We start from the raw sequence: 20,038 nt of genomic DNA on the forward strand, positions 1-20,038 counted from the left end.
TACATTGTCTATGGGTAGGCGGCCTTTAGATTTCCGAAACTTGTTCTGTTCTTATCTAATGCCGCGAGGTATAATTATCAAGTGGAAATATGCCGCAATATTTATCTTTCTCTAGCTGTTTTACATCAATATATTTTCGACAAAGCCAAGTACTGTAGTACTTTATTTAGGTGCATACCTCCCTGCAAAAAGCCATCCAAATAAACTTGATCGATCTTTTAATCGAGTCACACACAACACAAACTCTTGAAGTGACATGAATCGAAAAATCAAGGAATAAACTTTATTTCTTCAATTCTTCCTTCAGCCAAAAGGATCATCATCTACGTAAACATGGGAGCAAAAGCCAGATGGTACCGGTAGGCAAATGGGAATAACGTAACTTCCCCTGCTTAACCACAAGGTGGTACTGTAAACACACTTTCTTACAGTTAACTCTAGGCTGAACTGTTATGTACCATGTTAGATATTGAGTTGAAATGTATTTAACTTTCAGTTTACATTCCAATATTCCACTTTATATAATCTCTCGTGGACAGACTAAACATATTTGGTAGATGGTAGATCTGTCGGCATGTTTTGGGATGTGTGAGTCAGTTAAGAAAAAAAATATTGTTTACAATGACAGCCTAGGAACAGTGCGTTAACTGCCTTGCTCAGAACGACAGATTTTTACATTGTCAGCTCTGGGATTCAATCTAGCAATCTTTCGGTTACTGGCCTAATGCTCTAACCACTAGGCTACCTGCCCCCCCAGATATTCATATTCAGATATACATATTCTTTCCATTTTCCTATTATTCTTCCATCTAACAGATAGCTAAAGCTCCATATGCTTCCCATGAAGTCTCAGCATGGTCTTAAGAACAGGAAACACTACTCCGAGAGAGGCGAAAAAGGGAAAGGGTGTGATTGATTAACCTCTAAAAGTCTAAGCCGTTGGGGTGGTACTAAGCTAGCATATGGAATTGTTTTAAGATGGTCATACCAAGGGTCATTTAGCTATTTGATTTAGAATTTTAGGACCCCTTTAGGTATAAAAAATATATATATAAAACTATTTTTTAAATAAAATATTGAATTTGGCCTTTACTACTAAAGGCCATAGAAACGCATTGAATAACACATTCATAAAAGTAAAACAATGTATCACAGGGAGTAAGGTAATAAAGTAAATGTAATTGAATTGAGTACGGTCTATGTCTAGGAGATATAAGAATGCTCAGGAAATATTTGTATTTAACCCGTTATAATTCTTCGCACAATGTTACCATGGGTTATCTTCGGTTGAGTCCCGTGACACTTGTTGGGGTCATAGAGCAAAACGGAGAACGCCATTGTGTTTGTGAGTCTCCCCTTTCCATAGAGTGAGAAGACCCATAACTCGGCCACCTTCCACCACAGATGCGGAAGGCCGATATAGGCGGATGAGGTGGATTGAGACCCAGCCCATGCAACAAAAAAAACAGATCTCTCTCTGGCTGAAATTGACGGATTTTGATGTGGATTTTTTATTATATTACTGTGTGTCAAATACACTCTTAATGATTTTAAATGTTTGCTGAGTGAAGTACTTGTACATAAATAAGCACAAAGTACAAATACTTTGCCAAGAAGAATTACTCCCAAGATGTGCATATGCGATTTGACTGTGTTAAAAAAAAGTACACAGATTTGACTGTGTTATAAACATCAATTTCAATTTCCAAACTCCTCTTGGTGTCTTTTTCATTTGAAGAGAGGAACAAGGGCAGGGAGGAAAGATATATTTTATATTTATATTTTCTTCCACGCTCTTTCCAGAGCGACTACAAATGGATACTCAATGTCCTGGACATATATTATATTGTTCTCCTATAGCTTTCCGGCCCTATACAGTGCTTGAGAGCAGAGTCCTGATTGGGTCAGATTTGTGTTTGATTTGACACATTAAGAGAGAGAGAGAGAGAGAGGCAAGGGCAGGGAGGAAAGATGTTGGGCAAAAGCACCAACAAAAATGTCTCTTCACATGTTCAAGGTTCCACATTTACAGTGGATTGGCTATTCACACCAACAGTTTGTTTGATTATTGCTGTCCAATACACTTTGTAGTAATTGCAGGGCAGTTATGGTTGGCTGGTGGTTATTGAATCTGATCTCAAGAACACCTGGACTGAGTGGAAAAATCAGATAAAAATGAAGTTCCTACATCAGTAGAGGCAGTTTTCCATTTGTTCTCAGTGTTTGTTTTAGATGCATTAGCCCCACCAGTCTTTTTGCAGAACTTTTGAACCTTCATTTTAAAGTCTTTGAAACTCACTTCTGAAACCCAGTGCAGAAATTCCATTATGTGCCATGATTTGAATTACGGTCTGATTCTTCTAGTACTGTATGTGGGGCTTTTCTAACCTGCACAAGTAACCAAGCGGTAAACATATGACACGCGAACCTCTTATTGCCGTCATTTTCTGCTTGTGAAGTTGGTTATAACCAGGTAAAGATGTATTTTTCATGCCGAGGTCAAGACATAAGTGGATACACCTCATATTTTGGTTGTTATCTAACTAGATTACAACCGGATTAAGACATATTTCTCTGGTTGCTAAAAACAAGTTAAAAGTCATGAACAGTGAAAATCGTGTTTATCATCTAATTCGATATTTGGATGAAACCTGTTCATAGTTGGTACTCAGCATCCCCCCCCCCCCCCAGCCAGAAGAAGACTGGCCACCCTTCAGAGCCTGGTTCCTCTCTAGGTTTCTTCCTAGGTTCCTACCTTTTGTAGGGAGTTTTTCCTAGCCACCGTGCTTCTACATCTGCATTGCTTGCTGTTTGGGCTTTTAGGCTGAGTTTCTACATAGCACTTTGTGACATCTGCTGATGTAAAAAGGGATTTATTAATATATCTGATTTGATTTGAAATTGGATTTGATATCCATAACATGATGCAGCCACCCCTATGCTTGAAAATATGGAGAGTGGTGCTCAGTAATGTGTTGTATTGGATTTGCCGCAAACATAACACTTTGTATTCAGGACATTTTTTGCAGTATAACTTTAGTGAGTGGTGGCAAACATGATGCATGTTTTGGAATATTTATATTCTGTTCAGGCTTCCTCCTTTTCACTCTGTCAATTAGGGTAGTATTGTGGAGTAACTACAATGTTGTTGATACATCCTCAGGTTTCTCCACAGCCATTAAACTCTGTAATTGTTTGAAAGTCACCATTGGCCTACTGGTGAAATCCTTGAGCGGTTTCCTTACTCTCCAGCAACTGATTTAGGAAGGACGCCTGTTTCTTTGTAGTGACTGGGTGTATTGATACACCATCCAAAGTGTAAGTTAATTCAATGTCTGCTTATTTTTTTTACCCATCTACCAATCTGTGTTTGAAATTCACTGCTCTACTGAGGAACCTTCCAGATAATTGTATGTGTGGGGTACAGAGGTGAGGTAGTGTCACAGCCGTCAAAGGAAGTGGACCAAGGTGCAGCGTGGTGAGCGTACATATTCCCTTTATTAGAAATGACGCGGACAAAAACTATTACAAAAACAACCGTGAAGCTTAAGGGCTATGTGCCACAAAAAAGTTTACCTCCCACACTGAAAGGAGGGAAAGGGCTACCTAAGTATGGTTCCCAATCAGAGACAATGATAGACAGCTGTCCCTGATTGAGAACCATACCCGGCCAAAACTTAGAAATACAAAATCATAGAAAAACAAAACAGAATGCCCACCCAACATCACACCCTGACCTAACCAAATAGAGAAATAAAATGGCTCTCTAAGGTCAGGGCGTGACAGGTAGTCATTCAAAAATCATGTTAAACTATTATTGCACACAGAGTGAGTCTATGCAACTTATTATTACTGAAGAGGCGACTCCGGGATGCTGGCCTTCTAGGCAGAGTTACAAAGAAAAAGCCATATAATTTTTTTTTAAAGATTTAAGATGGGCAAAAGAACACAGCCATTGGACAGAGGAACTCTGCCTAGAAGGACAGCATCCTGGAGTGGCCTCTTCACTGCTGACGTTGAGTGTTTTGTGGGTACTATTTAATGAAGCTGCCAGTTGAGGACTTGTGAGGCGTCTGTTTCTCAAACTAGACACTCTAATGTACTTGTCCTCTTGCTCAGTTGTGCACCGGGGCCTCCCACTCATCTTTCTATTATGGTTAGTGAATTTAGCCAGTTTGCGCAGTTCTGTGAAGGGAGTATTACACAGCGTTATACGAGATCTTCAGTTTCTTGTCAATTTCTCGCATGGAATAGCCTTCATTTCTCAGAACAAGAATAGACTGACGAGTTTCAGATGCAAGTTCTTTGTTTCTGGCCATTTTGAGCCTATAATTTGAACCCACAAATGCTGATGCTCCAGATACTCAACTAGCCTAAAGAAGGACAGTTTTATTGCTTCTTTAATCAGAACAACAGTTTTCAGCTGTGCTAACACAATTGCAAAAGGGCTTTCTAATGATCAATTAGCCTTTTAAAAGGATAAACTTGGATTAGCTAACACAATGTGCCATTGGAACACAGGAGTGATGGTTGCTGATAATGGGCTTCTGTACACCTATGTAGATATTCCATAAAAAATCATCTGCCGTTTTCAGCTACAATAGTAATTTACAACATTAACAATGTCTACACTGTATTTCAGATCAATTTGATGTTATTTTAATGGGCAAAAATAAGGACATTTCTTCGTGACCCCAAACTTTTGAATGGTTGTGTACATTCCCTTATATCTGAGCTTCTAAGGTGACTCCGGCTTTACGAATTATTGTGAAGAAGCTGTATTCTGTAATTACACTGAACAAAAATATAAACACTACAGGCAACAATTTAAAAGAAAGTTACAGTTCATATAAGGAAAATAGTCAATTTAAATACATTCATTAGGCCCTAATCTATGGGTTTCACATGACTGGGAAAATAGATATGCATCTTTTGTCACAGCCTACCAGTATCGGGTGTGACCACCATTTGCATCATGCAGCGTGACACATCTCCTTATAGATTTAATCAGGCTGTTGATTGTGGTCTGTGGAATGATGTCCCACTCCCCTTCAATGGCTGTGCGAAGTTGCTGGATATTGGCAGGAACTGGAACACGCTGTCGTAAACGTCGATCCAGAGCATCCCAAACATGCTCAATGGGTGACATGTCTGGTGATTATGCAAGCCATGGAAGAACTGGGATATTTTCAGGTTCCAGGAATTGTGTACAGATCCTTGCAAGATGGGGCCGTGTATTATCATGCTGAAACATGAGGTAATGGCGGTGGTTGAACGACACAACAATGGGCCTCAGAATGTCATCCCGGTATCTCTGTGCATTCAAATTTCCATCGATAAAATGCAATTGTCTACGGTGGTCGTAGCTTATGCCTGCCCATACCATAACACCACCGCCAGCCACCATGGGGCACTCTGTTCAAAATGTTTACATCAGCAAACCACTCGCCCACACGACACCACACACTCTGTCTGTCATCTGCCCGGTACATTTGAAGCCGGGATTCATCCGTGAAGAGCACACTTCTTCAGCATGCAAGTGGCCATCGAAGGTGAGCATTTGCCCACTGAAGTCGGTTACAATGCCGAACTGCAGTCAGGTCAAGACCCTGGTGAGGACAGTGAGCACACAGATGAGCTTCCCTGAGATGGTTTCTGACAGTTTGTGAAGAAATGATTCGGTTGTGCAAACCCACAGCTTCATCAGCTCTCTGGTTGGTTGGTCTCAGACGATCCTGCAGGTGAAGAAGCCGGATGTTGAGGTCTGCGGTTGTGAGGCTGGTTGTACATACTGCCAAATTCCCTAAAACAACGTTGGCGGCGGGTTACGGTAGAGAAATTACTATTCTAAAATCACCATGGTACGCTACTCTTATCACTCCAGTGGGAACCATCGACAAGGCTAGAAAGCTTATCTTCAAAGAAGTATCTTTGAATGGAAGTAGAATAAACTCTGTAGTTCTGTTCAGGACTACACGAGAAGTCACTGGATACCGGACGACGGCAGAGGAGAACAACAGTAGAAGACGGGTCAACCCCTTTTGGACAATCAGAGCCTTACAAGCGTGCCTGGAAAAGGCTCAACACTCTTTCCGAGAAGGCCCTGTCTACCGCGAGAAACCAAGGATATTCATGTAAATACATGATTTCTTACTCCAAGCGGTGAGAAACCAAGGATATTCATGTAAATACATGATTTCTTACTCCAAGCGGTTCATGTGTAAAGTGTAAAGTATACACCTCTCTCTCTCTCTCTCTCTCTCTCTCTCTCTCTCTCTCTCTCTCTCTCTCTCTCTCTCTCTCTCTCTCTCTCTCTCTCTCTCTCTCTCTCTCTCTCTCTCTCTCTCTCTCTCTCTCTCTCTCTCTCTCTCGACTCCAAGCTGCCGTATTGTTGTCAGTGATAGGTAAAGACCTTTTAGAGTTTAATGCGGGAGATGGTAACTCTTTAAAGAACCGCTCTCATGGTGCCCCGAATCCTAATGAGTTAATTGTTACATGATTAATTTAAATTGGGAAACAATCAAACATAAATGACAGTATAGATGACAGTAAAGTCACGGCACCAGATAGTAATTCCAAGTCTTGTGAAATCCATAGATTAGGGCATAATGAATTTACTTACATTTTTAAAAAAAAATTTTTGTTAAGTGTATATATATTTTTAAAATACAATTGTATTTTATTTATTTTTTACCAATCACAAGTGGGGCGCCGCCCCGAACGCCCTTCTGGGAAATCTGCTGCTGGTCCCAAACGACACTTCACTCGCACTAAAAAGGGAGGCTCGCTCGGTTGGTGCTAAAACATGCAGATCAAATGCACCGCTGGAACACTGATTTAAGATGTTTACATGTCCTAATAATGCAAAAGATTGCTCAGAAAACCAGGTGTTTTAATCAGCGTATGCTTACTTTGATTTTGACCTCACGCCGATTTAAGGTAAGAAAAAAAAGGTGTTTACATGACTATTATTAAGTTTACATGACTATTACTATTATGATTTGATTTGATTTGATTTGATTTGATATTACATAGTCTGCCTACTGCCGTAATCGGTTGAATATTGAATTATTAGTGGGCATGTAAATGTAATGACTGTAATTAATACACGCATTAACAGAAATTTATGTAACCAAATGACAGATATCAAGGTTAATTTACTAGGCCTACTGGTGACATAAGTAATGGTTAATTGATAAAAGTAAACAATCAAAGGGCAAACATTTCACTCAATGAAACATTTACATTTACATTTACATTTAAGTCATTTAGAAACAATGTGTGTGTTGCAATATAGATCTACTTGCATTCACTACCATCCGACCTTCCGACCTTCTGACCTTTCTACCCTTTTTACCTCCTCTGTGTAGGAGATTTGGCCATTCGAAGGATGTCTCCTCATATTCTCCACCACAGTTACAACACGTTACTCCTTGGCCACTCTCTTCTGCTAAACAGTCTCCATCACAGGGATTTTCCCCCACACGTTTCATTTATCAGCTCCTTCCAGCTGCAGACACTTTCTACATGTCTAAACGTTTTACATCGCTTACACTGCAAAGGTCTGGATACGAAGGCCCTGACTGGATAGTACACATATCCCAGCTGCACTCCACATAAAAAAAAACACAAAGACAGACAATGTCTTCTCTTTCCTACCATTAACCACATGATTCTTCCAGCGTACATCAATCACTCCAGAAATGTATTTTAACATTTCAATGTCAACTTCTTACGAACTTCTTACGAAACACCAGAAATGACTCCTGATTGTCAGAAACACACGAAATCAAAACAAGCCCACTTCTTGTGATCTTCGCCGATTTTAATTTACCCAACGCTTTCTTCACCAGAGCTGGAACATCTAATTCAACTTGTCAATTAACATAATAATAAAACAAAGAATTTTAACAATATTATATGGATAACAGCATGGGGCGGCAGGGTAGCCTAGTGGTTAGAGCGTTGGACTAGTAACCGAAAGGTTGCAAGTTCGAATCCCCGAGCTGACAAGGTACAAATCTGCCGTTCTGCCCTGAACAGGCAGTTAACCCACTGTTAACCCACTAGGCCGTCATTGAAAATAAGAATTTGTTCTTAACTGACTTGCCTAGTAAAATAAAGGTAAAATTAAAAAAGTAAATAACCAGAATAAAAAACCCTGCATGGTTTTCAAAAGGATCTACAAAGAACCTTTGACATTGAGCAAGGCCCACCTTGCCTGATGAGGATTCAGTCTCCTAGCTGCCCGGATGTACTCCAGGTTGCGGTGGTCAGTCCAGATGAGGAAAGGGTGTTTAGCCCCCTCAAGCCAATGTAGCCACGCCTTCAAAGCCTTAACCACAGCTCCCGGTCCCCCACATCATAATTCTGTTCCGCCGGGCTAAGCCTCTTGGAGAAGAAAAAACAGAGGCGGAGCTTCGGTGGCGTGCTCGAGCGCTGAGAGATCCCAGCCTCTGACGCGTCCACCCCCACTATGAATGCCAAGGAGGGATCCGGATGGGCCAGCATGGGAGCTGAGGTAAACAGAGCTCTTAGCTGCCCAAAATCCCTGTCCGCCTCAACCAACCACTGCAGACGTACAGGACCCCCCTTCAGCAGTGAGGTAATGGGAGCAGCCACCTGGCCAAAACCCCGGATAAATATCAGGTAGTAATTGGCAAACCCTAAGAATCGCCGCCAATGACGCACAGCTGCTATGAGGTCACTCTCCATCTCCACCCCTGATGTGGAAATGCGATACCCTAGGAAGGAGACGGCCTGCTGAAAGAACAGGCATTTCTCAGCCTTGACGTACAGGTCATGCTCCAACAGTAGTCCAAGTACCTTGAGCACCAAGGACACATGCTTAGCGCGTGTAGCTGAGTATATCAGAATGTCGTCGATATATACCACTACACCCTGCCCCTGCAGGTCCCTGAAAATCTCGTCTACGAAGGATTGGAAGACTGATGGAGCATTCATCAACCCGTACGGCATGACATTTAACATTACATTTACATTTAAGTCATTTAGCAGACGCTCTTATCCAGAGCGACTTACAAATTGGTGCATTCACCTTATGACATCCAGTGGAGCAGCCACTTTACAATAGTGCATCTAAGGGGGGTGAGAAGGATTACTTTATCCTATCCTAGGTATTCCTTAAAGAGGTGGGGTTTCAGGTGTCTCCGGAAGGTGGTGATTGACTCCGCTGTCCTGGCGTCATGAGGGAGTTTGTTCCACCATTGGGGGGCCAGAGCAGCGAACAGTTTTGACTGGGCTGAGCGGGAACTGTACTTCCTCAGTGGTAGGGAGGCGATCAGGCCAGAGGTGGATGAACGCAGTGCCCTTGTTTGGGTGTAGGGCCTGATCAGAGCCTGGAGGTACTGAGGTGCCGTTCCCCTCACAGCTCCGTAGGCAAGCACCATGGTCTTGTAGCGGATGCGAGCTTCAACTGGAAGCCAGTGGAGAGAGCGGAGGAGCGGGGTGACGTGAGAGAACTTGGGAAGGTTGAACACCAGACGGGCTGCGGCGTTCTGGATGAGTTGTAGGGGTTTAATGGCACAGGCAGGGAGCCCAGCCAACAGCGAGTTGCAGTAATCCAGACGGGAGATGACAAGTGCCTGGATTAGGACCTGCGCCGCTTCCTGTGTGAGGCAGGGTCGTACTCTGCGGATGTTGTAGAGCATGAACCTACAGGAACGGGCCACCGCCTTGATGTTATTTGAGAACGACAGGGTGTTGTCCAGGATCACGCCAAGGTTCTTAGCGCTCTGGGACGAGGACACAATGGAGTTGTCAACAGTGATGGCGAGATCATGGAACGGGCAGTCCTTCCCCGGGAAGAAGAGCAGCTCCGTCTTGCCGAGGTTCAGCTTGAGGTGGTGATCCGTCATCCACACTGATATGTCTGCCAGACATGCAGAGATGCGATTCGCCACCTGGTCATCAGAAGGGGGAAAGGAGAAGATTAATTGTGTGTCGTCTGCATAGCAATGATAGGAGAGACCATGTGAGGTTATGACAGAGCCAAGTGACTTGGTGTATAGCGAGAATAGGAGAGGGCCTAGAACAGAGCCCTGGGGGACACCAGTGGTGAGAGCACGTGGTGAGGAGACGGATTCTCGCCACGCCACCTGGTAGGAGCGACCTGTCAGGTAGGACGCAATCCAAGCGTGGGCCGCGCCGGAGATGCCCAACTCGGAGAGGGTGGAGAGGAGGATCTGATGGTTCACAGTATCGAAGGCAGCCGATAGGTCTAGAAGGATGAGAGCAGAGGAGAGAGAGTTAGCTTTAGCAGTGCGGAGCGCCTCCGTGATACAGAGAAGAGCAGTCTCAGTTGAATGACTAGTCTTGAAACCTGACTGATTTGGATCAAGAAGGTCATTCTGAGAGAGATAGCGGGAGAGCTGGCCAAGGACGGCACGTTCAAGGGTTTTGGAGAGAAAAGAAAGAAGGGATACTGGTCTGTAGTTGTTGACATCGGAGGGATCGAGTGTAGGTTTTTCAGAAGGGGTGCAACTCTCGCTCTCTTGAAGACGGAAGGGACGTAGCCAGCGGTCAGGGATGAGTTGATAAGCGAGGTGAGGTAAGGGAGAAGGTCTCCGGAAATGGTCTGGAGAAGAGAGGAGGGGATAGGGTCAAGCGGGCAGGTTGTTGGGCGGCCGGCCGTCACAAGACGCGAGATTTCATCTGGAGAGAGGGGAGAAAGAGGTCAGAGCACAGGGTAGGGCAGTGTGAGCAGAACCAGCGGTGTCGTTTGACTTAGCAAACGAGGATCGGATGTCGTCGACCTTCTTTTCAAAATGGTTGACGAAGTCATCTGCAGAGAGGGAGGAGGGGGGAGGGGAGGGGGATTCAGGAGGGAGGAGAAGGTGGCAAAGAGCTTCCTAGGGTTAGAGGCAGATGCTTGGAATTTAGAGTGGTAGAAAGTGGCTTTAGCAGCAGCGACAGAAGAGGAAAATGTAGAGAGGAGGGAGTGAAAGGATGCCAGGTCCGCAGGGAGGCGAGTTTTCCTCCATTTCCGCTCGGCTGCCCGGAGCCCTGTTCTGTGAGCTCGCAATGAGTCGTCGAGCCACGGAGCGGGAGGGGAGGACCGAGCCGGCCTGGAGGATAGGGGACATAGAGCGTCAAAGGATGCAGAAAGGGAGGAGAGGAGGGTTGAGGAGGCAGAATCAGGAGATAGGTTGGAGAAGGATTGAGCAGAGGGAAGAGATGATAGGATGGAAGAGGAGAGAGTAGCGGGGGAGAGAGAGCGAAGGTTGGGACGGCGCGATACCATCCGAGTAGGGGCAGTGTGGGAAGTGTTGGATGAGAGCGAGAGGGAAAAGGATACAAGGTAGTGGTCGGAGACTTGGAGGGGAGTTGCAATGAGGTTAGTGGAAGAACAGCATCTAGTAAAGATGAGGTCGAGCGTATTGCCTGCCTTGTGAGTAGGGGGAAGGTGAGAGGGAGAGGTCAAAAGAGGAGAGGAGTGGAAAGAAGGAGGCAGAGAGGAAAGAGTCAAAGGTAGACGTGGGGAGGTTAAAGTCGCCCAGAACTGTGAGAGGTGAGCCGTCCTCAGGAAAGGAGCTTATCAAGGCATCAAGCTCATTGATGAACTCTCCGAGGGAACCTGGAGGGCGATAAATGATAAGGATGTTAAGCTTGAAAGGGCTGGTAACTGTGACAGCATGGAATTCAAAGGAGGCGATAGACAGATGGGTAAGGGGAGAAAGAGAGAATGACCACTTGGGAGAGATGAGGATCCCGGTGCCACCACCCCGCTGACCAGAAGCTCTCGGGGTGTGCGAGAACACGTGGGCGGACGAAGAGAGAGCAGTAGGAGTAGCAGTGTTATCTGTGGTGATCCATGTTTCCGTCAGTGCCAAGAAGTCGAGGGACTGGAGGGAGGCATAGGCTGAGATGAACTCTGCCTTGTTGGCCGCAGATCGGAGGCTACCGGAGACCTGGAACTCCACGTGGGTCGTGCGCGCTGGGACCACCAGATTAGGGTGGCCGCGGCCACGCGGTGTGGAGCGTTTGTATGGTCTGTGCAGAGAGGAGAGAACAGGGATAGACAGACACATAGTTGACAGGCTACAGAAGAGGCTACGCTAATGCAAAGGAGATTGGAATGACAAGTGGACTACACGTCTCGAATGTTCAGAAAGTTGAGCTTACGTAGCAAGAATCTTATTGACTAAAATTATTAAAAATGATACAGTACTGCTGAAGTAGGCTAGCTGGCAGTGGCTGCGTTGTTGACTTTGTAGGCTAGCTGGCAGTGGCTGCGATGTTGATTCGGGGGCTAGCTGGCTAGCTAGCAGTGTTGATTTTGTTACGTTGCGTTAAAAGAACGACAATAGCTGGCTAGGTAACCTAGAAAATCGCTCTAGACTACACAATTATCTTTGATACAGAGACGGCTATGTAGCTAGCTATGTAGCTAGCTACGATCAAACAAATCAAACCGTTGTACTGTAATGAAATGAAACTGTGATACTACCTGTGGAGCGAGGCGGAATGCGACCGGGTTGTTGAGTTCAGCCTTGAAATGGAAGTGTGTTGGTGAAGTCGAACATAGAGCCCACTCCTGAATACACCCAATTTATTGCCCAACTTTGTGTGTGTTTGTGTGCGTGAAAGTTTTAGAGTAGTTGGTTGAATGTTTGGGGATGTTTTACACTCTGGTCGTTTCAGCATTGCTGGGGCCAAAGCCTTGTTGCAGATCAGGAAGCTCCATGCGTGCTGTTGAGAGATGATGCATTTCCTCAGACGAGGTACTCATAATGCCCTGAGGTGGTACTAAACGCGTCTTCCACTCGTCTCCCTCCCGGATACGCACCAGATTGTACGCACTCCTGAGATCCAGTTTAGTGAAGAAGCGCGCCCCGTGCATTGACTCAATCGCCATGGCGATAAGAGGTAGCGGGTTACTGTACCTCACCGTGATTTGATTGAGACCTCTATAGTCAATGCCCAGGCGCAGACCTCCATCCTTTTTCTTCACAAAAAAGAAACTCGAGGAGGTGGGAGGACCAAATGTACCCCTGATGCAGGGATTCGGAGACATGTCTCCATAGCCACCGTCTCCACTTGTGACAGGGGATACACATGACTCCTGGGAAGTGCAGCGTCTACCAGGAGATTTGTCACACAATCCCACCGTCGATGGGGTGGTAATTGGGTCGTCTTAATTTTACAGAAGGCGAGAGCCAAATCGGCATATTCTGGGGGATGGTGCACGGTGGAGACCTGGTCTTGACTTTCCACCGTGGTAGCACCAACGGAAACCCCTACACACCTCCCCGAGCACTCTCGCGACCACCCTGTGAGAGCCCTCTGTTGCCAGGAATGTGGGGTTATGACGAGCCAACCAGGGAAGACCTAGTACCACAGGAAACGCAGGAGAGTCAATGAGAAAGAGACTGATTCTCTCCTCGTGACCCCCCTGCGTCTCCATGGCCAGGGAGATGGTGGCCTCCCTGATTAGCCTGGACCCTAATGGTTGACTATCCAGAGCGTGAACCGGGAAAGGTCTATCCACAGGAATAATGGGGATCCCTAAACTAAGAGCTAATGCTCTGTCGATAAAATTCCCAGCTGCGCCTGAATCGACAAGTGCCTTATGCTGGGAATGCGGGGAGAACTCAGGGAAACAAACAGGTACAAACAGGTGGACAACAGAGGACTCTGGATGAGAGTGGTGCAGACTCACCTGGGGTGACGCCAGAGTGCCCTGCCTGCTGCCTCGACTCCCAGAGGGACCAACCCGGCACCGACCGGCAGTGCGCCCTCTGCGGCCACAGATGGTGCATGTGAAGGCCCCTCCTCCAGCCTTCCAATGCGCAGCCCCTCCCAACTCCATGGGCACCGGAGCGGGAGTGCTGGGAGATGGAACCCGACAGAGCCCCCTCAGGACGTCCACGGATGATCAGCAGGTTATCCAACCGGGTGGACAGATCCACCAGTTGGTCAAAGGTGATGGTGGTATCCCTGCAGGCCAACTCCCGTCAGACGTCCTCATGTTGGCTGCATCGATACTGGTCGATGAGGGCCCTGTCGTTCCATCCTGCTCCGGCGGCCAAAGTCCGGAACTCCAGCATGAAATCCTGTGCGCTCCTCGTCCCCTGCCTCAAATGGAAGAGTCGTTCCCCTGCCGCTCTACCTTCGGGCGGATGGTCAAAGATGGCCCGGAAGCGGCGGGTGAACTCCTCAAAGTGGTCTAACGCCGCGTCTTCCTCTCCCCACACAGTGTTTGCCCACTCCAGAGCTCTCCCCGAGAGGCATGAGACGAGGGCGGATACTCTCTCCCTTCCTGAGGGAGCTGGGTGAATGGTGGCCAGGTATAGGTCCAGTTGTAAAAGGAACCCCTGGCACTGTGCGGCCGTCCCACCATACTCCCTGGGAAGGGAGAGACGCATCCCACTGGAGCTGGATCCGGACGGGATGGGTAGAGACTTCCTGTCTCTCCCAGCGGTCCATGGTCTGGACAAAGCAATCCATCATGGCACCGAGATGATGTAGCATTGCCGCGTGTTCTTGGACGCGTTCCTCGACTCCTCTGATCGGGGTACCTGCTCCTGCTGACTCCATGGTAGGTGTAAGATTCTGTGATTTTGTGAAACAAGCGCACACTTTATTGAGACAAAAGTGCAAAACGCACAAAACAGTCACAAGAATTATGTTTAACAATAAACATCTTTGTGAAATACCACAGAAAAAACAAACCAGTCTGGCGCGTCAACAACTAACACGTAACAAAAAAGAGCAGTCTCTTTTGGCTCCCAAATGGCTCTTTTAAAAAAATGTTTTCTATTTTTTCAAGTCAAACAGTTTGCGATAGTTTGACTATGATTGGTGTTAATACAATTCTAATTAAATTATTAAATTAAATCCTACTCTACCTTAACCACGATGTATATAAAAATGCATTGGTTTGTTACGAAAAAGAATGCTATTAAACATGTAAAGTATATCTTTAATGTATATTAACAAAGTGCATATGAATCTAACCATACAAAATGAATACAATCTGAACAGCATAATAGAATATTGTACCATATCAAAGAAAAATACATAATTTGCAAAATTGCAGCATCCCACAAATTGAAATAAATGTAAAAAAGATACTATTACACGTGCATTTAAATTATAACTTTTATAATATAAGTATAATAATGTAACAATTCAAAACAAATACAATCTGAACAACATAATAGAATATTGCACCATGTCAAAGAAAAATAAATAACAATGTGCAAAACTGCAGCATCCCACTTAAAACATTAAACTGATCCCTCTGTTCTGTCTCTTCTTTATTGCCATGTTATAACAAGCACACAGCAATGCTGACCATATTTTGTTTTTATGAGAGATTTGCATTCAGAAATGCAAGTTGCCTCACTTGAGGGGCTGATGGGGTTTCTTCTCTCAGTAATTATTTGTCCCGTTTTCGAGAAGACCCTCTCAGAGGGAACGGATGTGGCCACGATGCAGAGTCTCCCTGTCATGACTTTAATAAGCCAGAGGCCTTGTTCTTTCACCAGCTCAGAGGATCTGCAGATCTCAGAGACGCTCTCTACTTGCACATCATCATCTGCACATCTATCACTCCAGTGTTCATGCTAAATTGTAATTATTTCACCTCTATTGCCTATTTGTTGCTGTCACAGTTGTTAGAATGGACGGACCAAGGCGCAGCGTGATTAGAGTTCCACATCTTTATTTACAGTGAAACTTCCAACAAAACAATAAACAAACAATGAAACGTGACCTACGTTGTGCAACAAGCACAAAAATCAAATCAAATGTTATTTGTCACATACACATGGTTAGCAGATGTTAATGCGAGTGTAACGAAATGCTTGTGCTTCTAGTTCCGACAATGCAGTAATAACCAACAAGTAATCTAACTAACAATTCCAAAACGACTGTCTTATACACAGTGTAAGGGGATAAAGAATATGTACATAAAGATATATGAATGAGTGATGGTACAGAGCAGCATAGGCAAGATACAGTAGATGGTATAGAGTACAGTATATACATATGAGATGAGTATGTAAACAAAGTGGCATAGTTAAAGTGGCTAGTGATACATGTATTACATAAGGATGCAGTAGATGATAGAGTACAGTATATACGTATACATATGAGATGAATAATGTAGGGTATGTAAACATTATATTAGGTAGCATTGTTTAAAGTGGCTAGTGATATATTTTACATCATTTCCCATCAATTCCCATTATTAAAGTGGCTGGAGTTGAGTCAGTGTGTTGGCAGCAGCCACTCAATGTTAGTGGTGGCTGTTTAACAGTCTGATGGCCTTGAGATAGAAGCTGTTTTTCAGTCTCTCGGTCCCAGCTTTGATGCACCTGTACTGACCTCGCCTTCTGGATGATAGCGGGGTGAACAGGCAGTGGCTCGGGTGGTTGTTGTCCTTGATGATATCCCACAAATGCAGGTGGGAACAGGGACACCTTAAGTATGATCCCCAATTAGATACAACGATAATCACCCGCCCCTAATTGGGAACCACACTCAAACCCAAACATAGAAATGTCATCGACTAGAACACCCCCTAGTCACGCCCTGACCTACAACACCATAGAGAACCCCGAGGGCTCTCTGTGGTCAGGGCGTGACAATTGCCTCACCTCCCTACTCTTCTATATTTGCACACACTGTACATAGATTTTTCTATCGTGTTATTGGCAGGTAGCCTAGTGGTTAGAGTGGTGGGCTTGTAACCGAAAGGTTGCAAGATCAAATCCCTGAGCTGACAGGGTAAAAATCTGTTGTTCCCTGCCCCTGAACAAGTTCCACTGTTCCTAGGCCTTCATTGAAAATAAGAATTTGTTCTTAACTGACTTGCCTAGTTAAGGTAAAATAAATAAAATTCACTGCATGTTTGTTTATGTGTAACTCTGTTGTTGTTTTTGTCGCACTGCTTTGCTTTATCTTGGCCAGGTCGCAGTTGTAATTGAGAACTGGCCTACCTGGTTACATAAAGGTTAAATAAAAAAATATAAAAAAATTGGCAGCTAAAGAAATGAGAACATATAGAACTCTGAGATATAGCCTACAGCCAATGCAGCAGTAGGCCTAACTTCAATCATCAACTAAGTCAACTATACAGGCCTAAAGCCGACAAATAAAAACTATAGAAAATATCCATCTCTCTACTCCGCCTGTCTGCCTCCCTTTCTATTTGTCTTGAGCTGTGGCTAACGAACTTGCAACATTGTATCAACTATAGTGTCACGTTCTGACCATCGTTTGTGTGTGTTTTCCTTGTTTTAGTGTTGGTCAGAACGTGAGCTGGGTGGGCATTCTATGTTGTGTGTCTGGTTTGTCTATTTCTATGTTTGGCCTATATATGGTTCTCAATCAGAGGCAGGTGTTAGTCATTGTCTCTGATTGGGAACCATATTTAGGTAGCCTGTTTTGTGTTGGGTTTTGTGGGTGATTGTTCCTGTCTTTGTACCAGATGGGACTGTTTTAGGTTCTCGCGTTTGTTGTTTTTGTTAGTTATCTCATGTGTAGTTTCTTTATAAATTAAAGAACATGAATAACCACCACGCTGCATTTTGGTCCACCTCTCTTTCCCCAGAAGAAAACCATTACATATTGCCTAATCCTGGCCCCCAGAGTTTCCTGGGCCAGTGAGCTCTGGACAGACAGCTATTTTTATGATGTTTTCACTGTATATATGGAATCATAAAATCTGAATATTTTGCTCTTTCACACCAAGGTTTGGTGATTATCGAGGCCGGGAGTGTTGGAAAGATTGATCAAATATAGATGAACTATCTTTCGATACAGATTTAATTGACTAACTGTGTGAGAAGCTCAACGTATGGTGAGTTAATACAATCAGAAATCAGACGTTGCCAAAATGGGCGCTTTCGTGCATATGCATGTATTCTGTAGAGGAACCATATCTTCACCACACACCCCTCTTCTTCTTGATGCATCAATTTATACTCAAGACACATTATCTTCACACATATGTTAGATGCTTTTCACTGACAGCCGCAACTCAATCAGCTAGACCGTTTACGCACACTTCCCAAATTGCGGGCTTCGTAAATAGGCATAGGTCTACACACTTGTGGTTCGAAACAGTCCTGTTATATTTTTAAAAGAAGGTAATGATCCTCTGTGTAATGCTCCGGGTGTCGTGGGTGTGGAGTCAAATGCAGGAGACAGAGTTCAATGCTGTGCGTCTTTTAATAGCACCAACGCACCACAGGGTGCTCACAAAAGTTACGTTCCCAACCACAGGGAATCAAAAAGTACAATGGAAAAAATCACGACTAGGCACTAACACGTACCTCTACAACAGAGCCGAAGGTTACATAGAAATAATCCCGCAAAACAACCAGGCGGGCCGGCTGTCTAATAAAGACAAACGAATTAAACATGAACAGGTGCTACCACTAAACATACAAGGAGGGGGAGGAAAAACAATCAGTGGCAGCTAATAGGCCGGTGACGACGACCGCCGAGCGCCACCCGCCCGGGAAGGGGAAACACCCTCGGTCGGACTCGTGACACTCTGTGTCTATCTCATGCTCCTTGGGGAAATGTTTTGAATGTCTTTATTTAGACGGGAGTAATTATATAATTTTGGCGAAACATCTATTTACTTGTCACGCCCTGACAATAGAGCTTTTTATGTCTCTATTTTGGTTTGGTCAGGGTGTGATTTGGGTGGGCATTCTATGTTCTTTTTTCAATGTTTTTGTTTTGGCCGGGTATGGTTCTCAATCAGGGACAGCTGTCTATCGTTGTCTCTGAACATACTTAGGTAGCTTTTTCCCACATGTTTTTTGTGGGTAGTTCATTTCTGTTTAGTGTTTTGCACCTTACAGGACAGTTTCGGTTATTCTCTTGGTTATTTTTGTTATAGTGTTCAGTTCCAATAAAAAGCATGAACACTTACCACGCTGCGCTTTGGTCTGATGATTCCTCGTTGTCTTCTTCAGACAACGAATAACGGTTCAACTTTAAGACAATCCAGCATCCTGACCGTGCACTGTGCACACTCCAACATTCCAATTCGCAAGAGGCTGAAACCAGAAATATGTATATAATGGCGAGATACTCATGTCTCCACCCTAACAATGGGAGTCTTTGTCCCAAAGGAGGGAATGCAGGTGACAAGCTTAGATCTGCATAATATGCCCATAGAAACGTATTGGGTTTATTCTGGACTGATTTTGATGTGTGCCCTCTTGCTTCGTCACACACACACACACACACTACATGTTAATGTTTTTAAATGTATGTCAATTGTAAAGTCTTTTATCTAGTGTATTTTTCATTATCATCATCCGATCCTCGTTTGCTAAGTCAAACGACACCGCTGGTTCTGCTCACACTGCCCTACCCTGTGCTCTGACCTCTTTCTCCCCTCTCTCTCCAGATGACATCTCGCGTCTTGTGACGGCCGGCCGCCCAACAACCTGCCCGCTTGACCCTATCCCCTCCTCTCTTCTCCAGACCATCTCCGGTGACCTTCTCCCTTACCTCACCTCGCTCATCAACTCATCCCTGACCGCTGGCTACGTCCCTCCTGTCTTCAAGAGAGCGAGAGTTGCACCCCTTCTGAAAAAACCTACACTCGATCCCTCCGATGTCAACAACTACAGACCAGTATCCCTTCTTTCTTTTCTCTCCAAAACTCTTGAACGTGCCGTCCTTGGCCAGCTCTCCCGCTATCTCTCTCAGAATGACCTTCTTGATCCAAATCAGTCAGGTTTCAAGACTAGTCATTCAACTGAGACTGCTCTTCTCTGTATCACGGAGGCGCTCCGCACTGCTAAAGCTAACTCTCTCTCCTCTGCTCTCATCCTTCTAGACCTATCGGCTGCCTTCGATACTGTGAACCATCAGATCCTCCTCTCCACCCTCTCCGAGTTGGGCATCTCCGGCGCGGCCCACGCTTGGATTGCGTCCTACCTGACAGGTCGCTCCTACCAGGTGGCGTGGCGAGAATCCGTCTCCTCACCACGTGCTCTCACCACTGGTGTCCCCCAGGGCTCTGTTCTAGGCCCTCTCCTAT

This window comes from Oncorhynchus nerka, linkage group LG9b (genome assembly GCF_034236695.1).
Source record: "Oncorhynchus nerka isolate Pitt River linkage group LG9b, Oner_Uvic_2.0, whole genome shotgun sequence".
Classification (NCBI taxonomy): domain Eukaryota; kingdom Metazoa; phylum Chordata; class Actinopteri; order Salmoniformes; family Salmonidae; genus Oncorhynchus; species Oncorhynchus nerka.